This window comes from Manduca sexta, chromosome 14 (genome assembly GCF_014839805.1).
Source record: "Manduca sexta isolate Smith_Timp_Sample1 chromosome 14, JHU_Msex_v1.0, whole genome shotgun sequence".
Classification (NCBI taxonomy): Eukaryota; Metazoa; Arthropoda; class Insecta; order Lepidoptera; family Sphingidae; genus Manduca; species Manduca sexta.
In genome coordinates this window covers 9,723,148-9,732,582 of record NC_051128.1, presented here as the reverse complement: position 1 = coordinate 9,732,582, position 9,435 = coordinate 9,723,148, and the positions used below count along the sequence as shown (strand labels likewise).

Genomic DNA, 9,435 nt, shown 5'->3' with positions numbered 1-9,435 from the left:
CTTGTCCATAAAATATCAATATTTTGTTTTAAAATTGTCTGTATCTACCTCTAGTAAACAATAGAGCAATTAACTTTAAAACCTGCAGATCCTCCAAAGGCAATGGTAATTAACTGACAATAGACAACCGTATTCCTATAACATTAGAGTACAAAATTGTATGCACCACACCTATCTATCTGTTCTATGCAATGTGCTTTACAGATGCACGATGCGTGGCAAAACGCCGCGCAGACTGCCAAATGCCAATACATCGGCAATATGCAGAACTGTATGGAAGACTGTATGACGCCTAGTAAGGATACATATAAATGTAAATTCTAATCCGTAAGTCCTAGCGCTGAATATCACATAAAATTGTGCTATAATACAACTTGTGAAACTGTGACAAAATAGTTCATTTGTTAGTGTTTTAATATAAAATATTTAACACAATTTTAAAGTGTGTTTCAAATAGGATTTCGCTTAAATCTTACGATCGGTCACCTAACGTCCGTGTTACGCAAATATACTGCAGTCACAATTCTTGTTATTTGCAAATGCAGCCTTTCTAGAAAGTGTTCATTCTATATATTATAGCGAATGTCAACAACCTTCAGTGCGTAGAATTTGCATTAATTCGCCTGCTATACATTAACTATGAAATGTAAAGCTTACTGGTGGTAGTTCTCTCATATGTGAGAGTCCGCCTGGGTAAGTACCACCGCAATGCCTATTTCTGCCGCCAAGCAGCAGTGTTTAGTCACTGTTGTATTCCGGTTTGAAGGACATTGCACTGTAACTACTGGATATAATGAGACTTGACATTTCACGTCTCAGGCGAGCGCAGTGGAATGCCAAATAATACTTTGTAATTCAATGTGTTGGATGGTGTTTCTACTGTTTAGCGGCGGTCGTGTCGCTTACCGTCAGGCGAACGGCAAGCTCGATTCGTCATTTAAAGCAATAATAAAAAAGCGACCATTAAATTCTATTCGGTTCGCTTCGATTTTGCTTTAGTCAACGCCAACCTTTACGCCCATGCGCTAATTTGTACAAAATCCTTACTAACGAAGTCGCGGATATCGTTATTGCTAAATACTTTGGTTTCAGTTCCAACTAAGTGCTACGTTAAATGACGGATAAGCCATCAGCCACCCTAACTCCCGGATTAAAATTGCTAGTCGCACGAATGAGCTTTATATGTGTTTACGTAAGGTTAAAATTCACTTGAATTGCCACAGTTTTACTGCGTTGGAAAATGTATTGCGGCAGTAGCAATATTCAAATGTAATTTTTAATACCAATGTTATTTATGTAGCTGTGTTAAAGTGGCCTATTTCAACCTACTTCTGGTGGGTTAATATAAACTTGCAGTTTTGTATACTTTTTAAGCGGAATCCTATGTAAGAAGTGAAGTAATGCAGACTTATTTGTTTTCAATGTTCAAGGGGTGAATAGAAATGCTTATAATGTACTTATCTACTTATAGGGAAAAATACAAGTCTACACGCTCCCGAAAATAATTATAAGCCATAAACCAAAGAGCATTACAATTCTACGGAAACCACAAACATATTATTAAACAAAAATCTGTCGCCGTGTTTGTCTGCCAGAAAATTATAAACTCAAAATTGCCAAACGAATTTCAATTACATTGTATATGTATATAGTTTGAGACTTCGGGAAGGACACTCGTTTTTTTCTAGGAAAATATATAGCAGTATTTTTCAAAGAAAAAATCTTACTCGCGGACGAAGCTGCGAGGAAAAGTTAGTGTTCTATAAACCAAAACATAACACATTTCTGCTTACGCATTGGCAATTAGATGTAGCGAAAACTGTTATGATGCTTCTTCCCGACCGGAACTAAACTTCTAACTAGAGGCCCACTACACGTTTTGTATGCAATATTTATTATTAAAACCATCAGGCAATGTTTTATGCTGAAAGGAACCATTCTATTACAGCGTTGCGTCACACTATTGACCTCAACGTGACGCTTCACGTCCTGTGTAAAGAAGCCTTCACATACAGCGCATTTAACCGTATTAATAGTAGTTACATATCTGATTTATTTATTTGAATATGGAATTTCGAAATGGGCACATGTCCGAAAATGTCAAAAGTTTAGGAAATGGAAATTGTTTGAACTAGGTACATAGTGTAAAAAAGAAATATTTTTGGCTTAGAATTTGGGTTAAATTTGCAAAAAAAAAAAAAATTATAGAAATTTTTTCGTTATTTGTTATTATACATTTCTCTTCGAAATTGCATATTCATTTGTATGGAAGGTAAATAGTAACTTATTCCAGTATACTTAGACAACTATGTTGAATTTATTACTGGTGGATATAATATTATTATTTGTATCTAATAAAGGATATTCTAAGTAGCGATGTTCGTGCATTCTCAATAAATTATCGTGAATACAAAAGAGAACCAAAATATGGCCTACACTATATTATGTATCAAACTAAGGGCTCGCGCTATTTCAGTATCGTACTTATGGTTCGAATCCCACTTCTGTATTTTTTTTTATTGCTACATAGACCTGAGGTATCTATAACAATAATATAAAACCGTATATTAATCCATTATTAAGTCTATGTTCCAAACTTCATTAAATACGATCGAGTAGTTGTTATTTTTGTTATTAACAATTCGAACATTTTCATGAACGTATTATATAGTACGAATTATTATATTTCAGTATCGTACTTAATACATTATCGGTTATATATAGACGGAGGAAAATAAATCTCCAAGAAAATGTACAAACACCTTTACAACTCTTCATAAGAGCATTCGCATCGAGGCCACGTAACCAGTCTCAGTGTGAAAAGGAAACCGTTCCTTTCGTTCCACTTGTTGCTAACTTTGCACCGGAAGTACCCGACAAGGCGTGGGGTTAGCGGAAACTGCGCCCGACGCCATATCCGCACGCGAACAAAACGTTGCTTTAATTCATCAATTTATAATTATAGCGTGCCTAATATTGAGGGTAAAGTGAGGTCGGGTTTCAAGTTGTTATGAGACTGGAGATGATTATGCAAATAATTAATTATTACGTTGACGGATATACGCGTCGGTTGTTTTGTATTTAGGGATACGTTGTATGCATTTCGTTGAATAAAACTTTTCGGATATAAGAGTTGTTTGTTTCTTATATGTAGGGATACATTGAATGCATTTCGTGGAATAAAATTTTGCTGAATTATATAACTGCGCAGGCAACGGTCCCGTTCGATAGACTAGTTTCCGCCCACGTGAATCCAAGGAGAAAAATATTGTACATAGTGCGTACCGACCTATCGTATACATCCGTATACAATATATTTTTTTAGTTTTGTTCTTAATACATACACAATTAAACTTTGATTTTTACAAATTGATTTTGTAGTGTGTTTTTACAAGACTTAAATTATCTGGATTATAAGACATTAAACCCAGTTAAGGCGATACCTCAAGGTCCATTTTCATACATTTTGTTTCACCTTTAATCTGGGTAACTAAACAAGTATTGGCAAGTAAAGAATTTAAATTCACGTCTAGTTAGTGATTAGTTCTCGCAGTTGAAAGAAAAACGTAAAAATAATTAATAATTTTTAAGGCCGAAATATCATGGATATTTCGGCCTTTAAAATTTAATATGACGAAATTTTAAAGGCAGAAATATCCATGATTATTAATTATTTTTACATTTTTCTTTCAACTGCGAGAACTAATCACTAACTAGACGTGAATTTAAATTCTTTACTTGCCAATACTTGTTTAGTTACCCAGATTAAAGGTGAAACAAAATGTATGAAAATGAACCTTGAGGTATCGCCTTAACTGTATACAAATTTTAAATATTATAACAAAGGTCTGAGGTGTCATATTGGAAGTCCGAGCCCGAAATCTGGAATTTTTGCACAATATGTAGAGGTTCGTCCCCTTAACATCGTGATGCAAAACACATGACAGAAAGTGGGCGCCCTGTTTGCATCTTTGCCTACCCCTTCAGGGAGGAACGCGTGATGTGTATTTGTTTGTTTTGTATAATAAAGTAGGTATACGAAAATGTAGAGTAATCGCTCAGAAACTAACGTCGTTTAGATAAGTAAATAGACCCTAGCCTAATTTTGCTACACTTACAACTTTGTTACCCCAACCACCATTGACCTGAAAGCATATTGGAGCATTTTAGTTAGATTACTGTTACTTGTTAGTGGGTCATTTCATAAGGGTATTGATTGCTCCTTTGTCCACTCGTCTATGACTGAAACGTTAGCTGTCAGTGAAAGCTGATTGGTCGACGTGCCTCGTTGGTTGCCTCAATTCAGATGGAACTTTAGCAAATTGACTGTTTTCATTTTCTTTAGCAGTTTACCTCAGGTTTTTTATTAAATACTTTATTTTAAACAATGTAAGATTACTTAAACCAGTTAGAAAATTTCATTTAATATTTCTCATAATATTGCAATTTTATAATAGGTGTTAGTATCTCACTTTTAAGTCTTACTAATCATATAAATTGGAATTTTTGGGAAAATGTTTAGATGCTTTAACCTTTGGATGTTTGGTAGAAATAAACACAGAAACAGCTGAACGGATTTGGATGAAACTTAGCACACAAGTAGACCTAGCCCTAGATTAGCACATAGGTTACTTTTTATCACGGGAATGTGCTCCCCTGGGAAAAAAAGGTAATTTTTAAGTAGATAACGTGGCGTCGTACATATCATGTTAAGGATCGCTACATTTACGGATAATTATATACATTTTCACGCCGGCGAAACCGCAAGCAAAATCTAGTTAAAAATAGATTTTCTAGTAGTTAAATCCACGTGGAAGTTCTCTTATGCAATAAAAGTCCCGCTGAGCACTTTCTTAGTCCTAAAAATACATAGTTTTGTCACAAAAATAAATAGACGTATTCACTATATTTCATTCAAAGAAAAAAAATTCCTTTACCTGTACTGTAATTAAAGTTTTGAATCTGTTCGGCTATTTCTATGGCTGACTACTATGACTACTGCTGACTATTCAGCTTCCAAAAGTCTACGTAAGATCGATGTGAAGGATATATCGCGAAAGGTTTTTCGCGCGGGCAAAGCCGTGAACAACACCTAGTCAAATATAAATTTCGATTTTCGAGAATCATCCTCTTGGTCTCAAGTAAGTGATATTTGCTATGCTGAACGAAAAATGCAAGTTGTTACTATTTTCTTGCACTCAGCCAATTGGATGATTTGCTTCGACTTTGTTTTCTAAGAAGTGTTTGTATTTAGTTGTCATAAAACACCTTTTATTTTCTTTTCGTATCGATCTTTGGAAAGCTGTGGACAATATACAAACGTGTCTGTTGACATTTACACTGTTCTAGAATTCGTTTAGTCCATTGAAAAGTTACATTTGGGGTTGCGTTTTTTAGAGGACGCAATTTTATTTTTTTGAAGTTGTAGTAAGTAAGTTATTTATTAGCATTTTGACTTTTAAAAGTCTTTTAAAAGTCAAAATGCTAATAAAAAGTAGTTTTCACTAAAGTTAAAATCGTATCTAAAATCATTCGAAATCGTCTTCACAATTAAAAACAGAATAAAAATACATCCGCACGTACAGAAATATGTAGCACAACTAAAAGATATAAGTTGAACGACAACTTCAACATAATATTATCAGCTATTCTTACAACAACAGAGGTTAGAAATAATAATAATAATAGCAGGCAGATGTTCTTTTGTTCCCTAATGGTCCCTTGGGTATTTGGGTATTAATGAGAGTACAAAAAAAGTATTATGAACCTTATAAACACACGTTCTGATGACGTTGCAATGGACATTGCTTAACATTGAATTTCTTAACATTTTCGCTCATAACTTTTTTATTTATAGTTCTACGACAAAAGTTACTAGACCAAAGTTGTAGAGAATTTAATTTCCAACAAAAAATGTTTATAATTTTTTTTTGTCAGATAAATAGTTTAAGAGATACATTGTAAAAACCATTTCAACCCCTATTTTCAAGATGGCGGCCGTGGGACAAGGGTAGCGACCCCACAAACTTAGTTTTAGCTTTAGACTGACCCCCCCTACACTTCAAAAAAATAAAATTGCGTCCTCTAAAAAACGCAAGGTAAGGCCTAAAAAATGTAACATTTCAATGGACTAGTTCTGTTTACTTCAATTCAATTATTTACGCATAGATAAAGATTAATCCTAGATGGATTTTAATAGTCGTTCTTACTTACTGAAAACATTCTTATATGGTTCCTAGCTTAAAGTAATTTGTAGATAAAATAATCTAATTTCGAATAATTTTAATGACATTTATTATTTGAACACAGTGTACTATAAATTTTATATAGTTTTACATTTATTCGTGCTTATGAGGAGGCGAAAGAAAAATATAACAACAATTCATAGTTTTTCATATTGAAACTCTAATCTTATTATCGCAATGTACTATTAACTAACTTATACGCTAGCAACAAAATTTAATATACCACTTCAAAACAACAAAGAGCCTTATCCCATTTTGTTTTCAATATAAATAAAAATGGAATTTAGAAAAACAAACTCATGGTGTTAATTCTAGTTTGAGAAGATAAACAAAAGGATGATTGATTCTTAACAACAGTTGATCCCGAGTAACTTATAACAGAAAAGAGTTATTTATTTGCTCTTATTTAAGTCGCGAGATAATAATTCAAAGTTAGAAAGTTTATAAATTGGAATTTGTAAGTTCAAAGGAATATCGTTATTATTTGTCAGGAATTGTTATTAGTGAACTAATGCATTATACATTTTGTTAAATTTATTGTTATTGATTTTATTAAATATTGTTTCATTAATTTGTGTCGATTCAGTGAATCTCGTCCTAAAGTATACCTCATTTTTTTTTGGACCACTAGTAGATAAACAATTTAATTTGAATATTTTGGTAGTTGAAATTTATAATTTGCACCATAATCTTATATATTTATTTTTTAAATAAATTATTAATAAATCTCTACACATACTCGCCTATAACTTGTACGCCACGAAACTTGGAACGAATCGCTCAGGTTTGCTTGGAGAGGTGCTTTGAGCCTATATTTAAGTACCTATAATAACTTGATCAACATTTTCTTAATCAGGTAATCATAACTTCTATGAAATATATATTACGTAGGTTATTTCAATACTATAGAAGAAACGATAAGTATCATTACCATTTTGTGCTACAAAAAAATGTATTAAGAAAATAATAGAATAACTTGTTATTGGCAAAGGCTTCAGTATATGTCCCAGCACCCTTTGTAAACCATTAATCTAGATTACAATATGAAAATTCAAGAATAAAGGCATGTCGATGTTTTATCGACGTAGTAGTATATTATGATTTGGCTGCTTCGGTGGCGTAGTGTACGCGGTACGAGTACGACCGCAGCGCTGAAGTCCTGGGTTCGAATCCCTAGCCAAAAATAAAGGGGACTGGGTTTTTCCATCTTAAAAATTACTCAGTCGCAGCTCGGAGTTAGAAAATTGGCAGTGTGATACCTCCGTAACCGGACCGTTTTCTCCTGCGCCTGATCTCTCTCCGGTCATGTCGGATTGCCGTCTCATCGAACTACAACCGTCTTATTACAAAACGAGGTTTAACTAAAAACTCAGGTTTAAACCTATGCAAAGTACAGTTTATATAAAAATGGTATTACAAAAAGTGGTTTAACGATAAACCATGGACTATTTGATGGTCTAATGCTAAACCTCGGCGACCCCTGGTTTGACGATGGTCTAAATCGTAAATGTCGAATCAAATTTCAAATCATTTGTCAGATTATCTCTTAAATTGGCGTCTGTTTCGTTGTCTTGTGTTATTTTTTATCAAAAATGGATATTAACATGGTAGATTCAGTCGATATTGAGGATATTGAAGCCTTTGAGCTACTGGAAACGCCACGCCGACCCAATAGACTCGACTCAGTACTCCAATTTTCAGATCTTTTTTCTTTCGTTGATCCATCACAATATTACAAAGAGTCAATTGTTCTATACAATAAGACACTGATAATCAATTTCAAAGCTATTTGCAATAGTTACCGCAATAGTTTAGTTTAATGTTATGGTTGCACATAACGCGCGGGAAGCTTACGTTTCGTATCACGCATTTTGATGTATTACCAGCTAATACATCTATTGTTGATTTTGGAGCAAAACAACCAAATCTTAATATTTTTAATACTCCTAAACATTATTTAATCATTAACATTGTATGAAAAACGTTTTCTTTTTTGGGTATATGGAACGTTGCGATTAAATGATGTCGTATTGAACGAATGTTGTTTGTATTTATCTGTGGTTTATATATAGGCCATGGTTCAAATGGCGGTACTAAGAAGTCTACGGTTTTTATGAGTTTTGTAATACGGACAAATTTAAACCATGGTTTCCCAGATAAAGCTGGTTTTGTTCGTTTAAGCTAAGGTTTATTTCGCTTTTTGTAATAAGACGGTAAGGGTTTAGGAACAGAGAGTTCACGTTTGTAATGCGCACACACTTGGCAAGTAAATATCTCCGGGGAACCTGGTTGATCTCCGTTGAGATTGGCTGCCGTGGCCGAAATTCAGCTAGGAGGAATTCATAATGCGGAAAAATGTTTATTTCGGGAAATGTTATAGGTACTAGCTGATGTTAAAGGTAGTGCGATCAAAGAAACCAGGTTCCTAAAGGCCCACCATCCATATCATTGCTTTTTTGTGTTGTATTGTAAAACATGGGTGCTAAGATTTTTTGTTATATCTTTTATTTTAAATTTATAATATGTGGTGATGTGTTGCAATTTGGTCAAAAGATTTTTTTTATATTTTTCCACAATAATATGTTATGAAAATTTAAAAATTACGAGGGCTATCAGTGGTTCTGTAATCTTTTAATAAAATAAATTATTATCTGCCAATCGAATTTTACAATCCTATAATAACTAATTGTTTGCTGTGATTCAGTGTGTAATGCCCCAACACATTTATACACGTTTTAATAAGATACTAGAAATCTAGAAAACTAATTAATGTTTTGTTCTTATTCGTGTTATTGCACACAAACTCTGTTTACCGTAACAATTAAGGAAGTTCAAACTTAATCATAGTTTCTCATAATTCAATGAACATTATAGAGCAAATTTGTGGTAGCGTGAGACGCTACTACAAACTTCATAATTAAATAGAATTATAAAACAATATATATTTAGATTTAATGACTTATTGGAACGTATATTCGGACCAAATATTTGTTTGCGACAGTTTTGCTAGTAGCTTTCGACTTCCACGAAGTCCGCAATCTAATGTAATGCGTAGTATACAAGAGGTCTAACCCCTTCTAGTTAATATAGAGGGCCCTTGTCCGGCGATGTGACAGTATATAAACTTAATAAAAATAAATATTAATCACAAACTCAGAACATAGAAAATAACTAAAACTTATTACATATT

General features: G+C 33.4%; 1 protein-coding gene across 1 annotated transcript in view; it reads left to right on the top strand.

Moving 5' to 3' along the window:
• LOC115439890 (beta-3 adrenergic receptor) overlaps positions 1–9,435 on the top strand; it is a 39,694-nt gene that overhangs the window by 27,816 nt on the left and 2,443 nt on the right. The gene's annotated exons all lie outside the window — the stretch shown is intronic.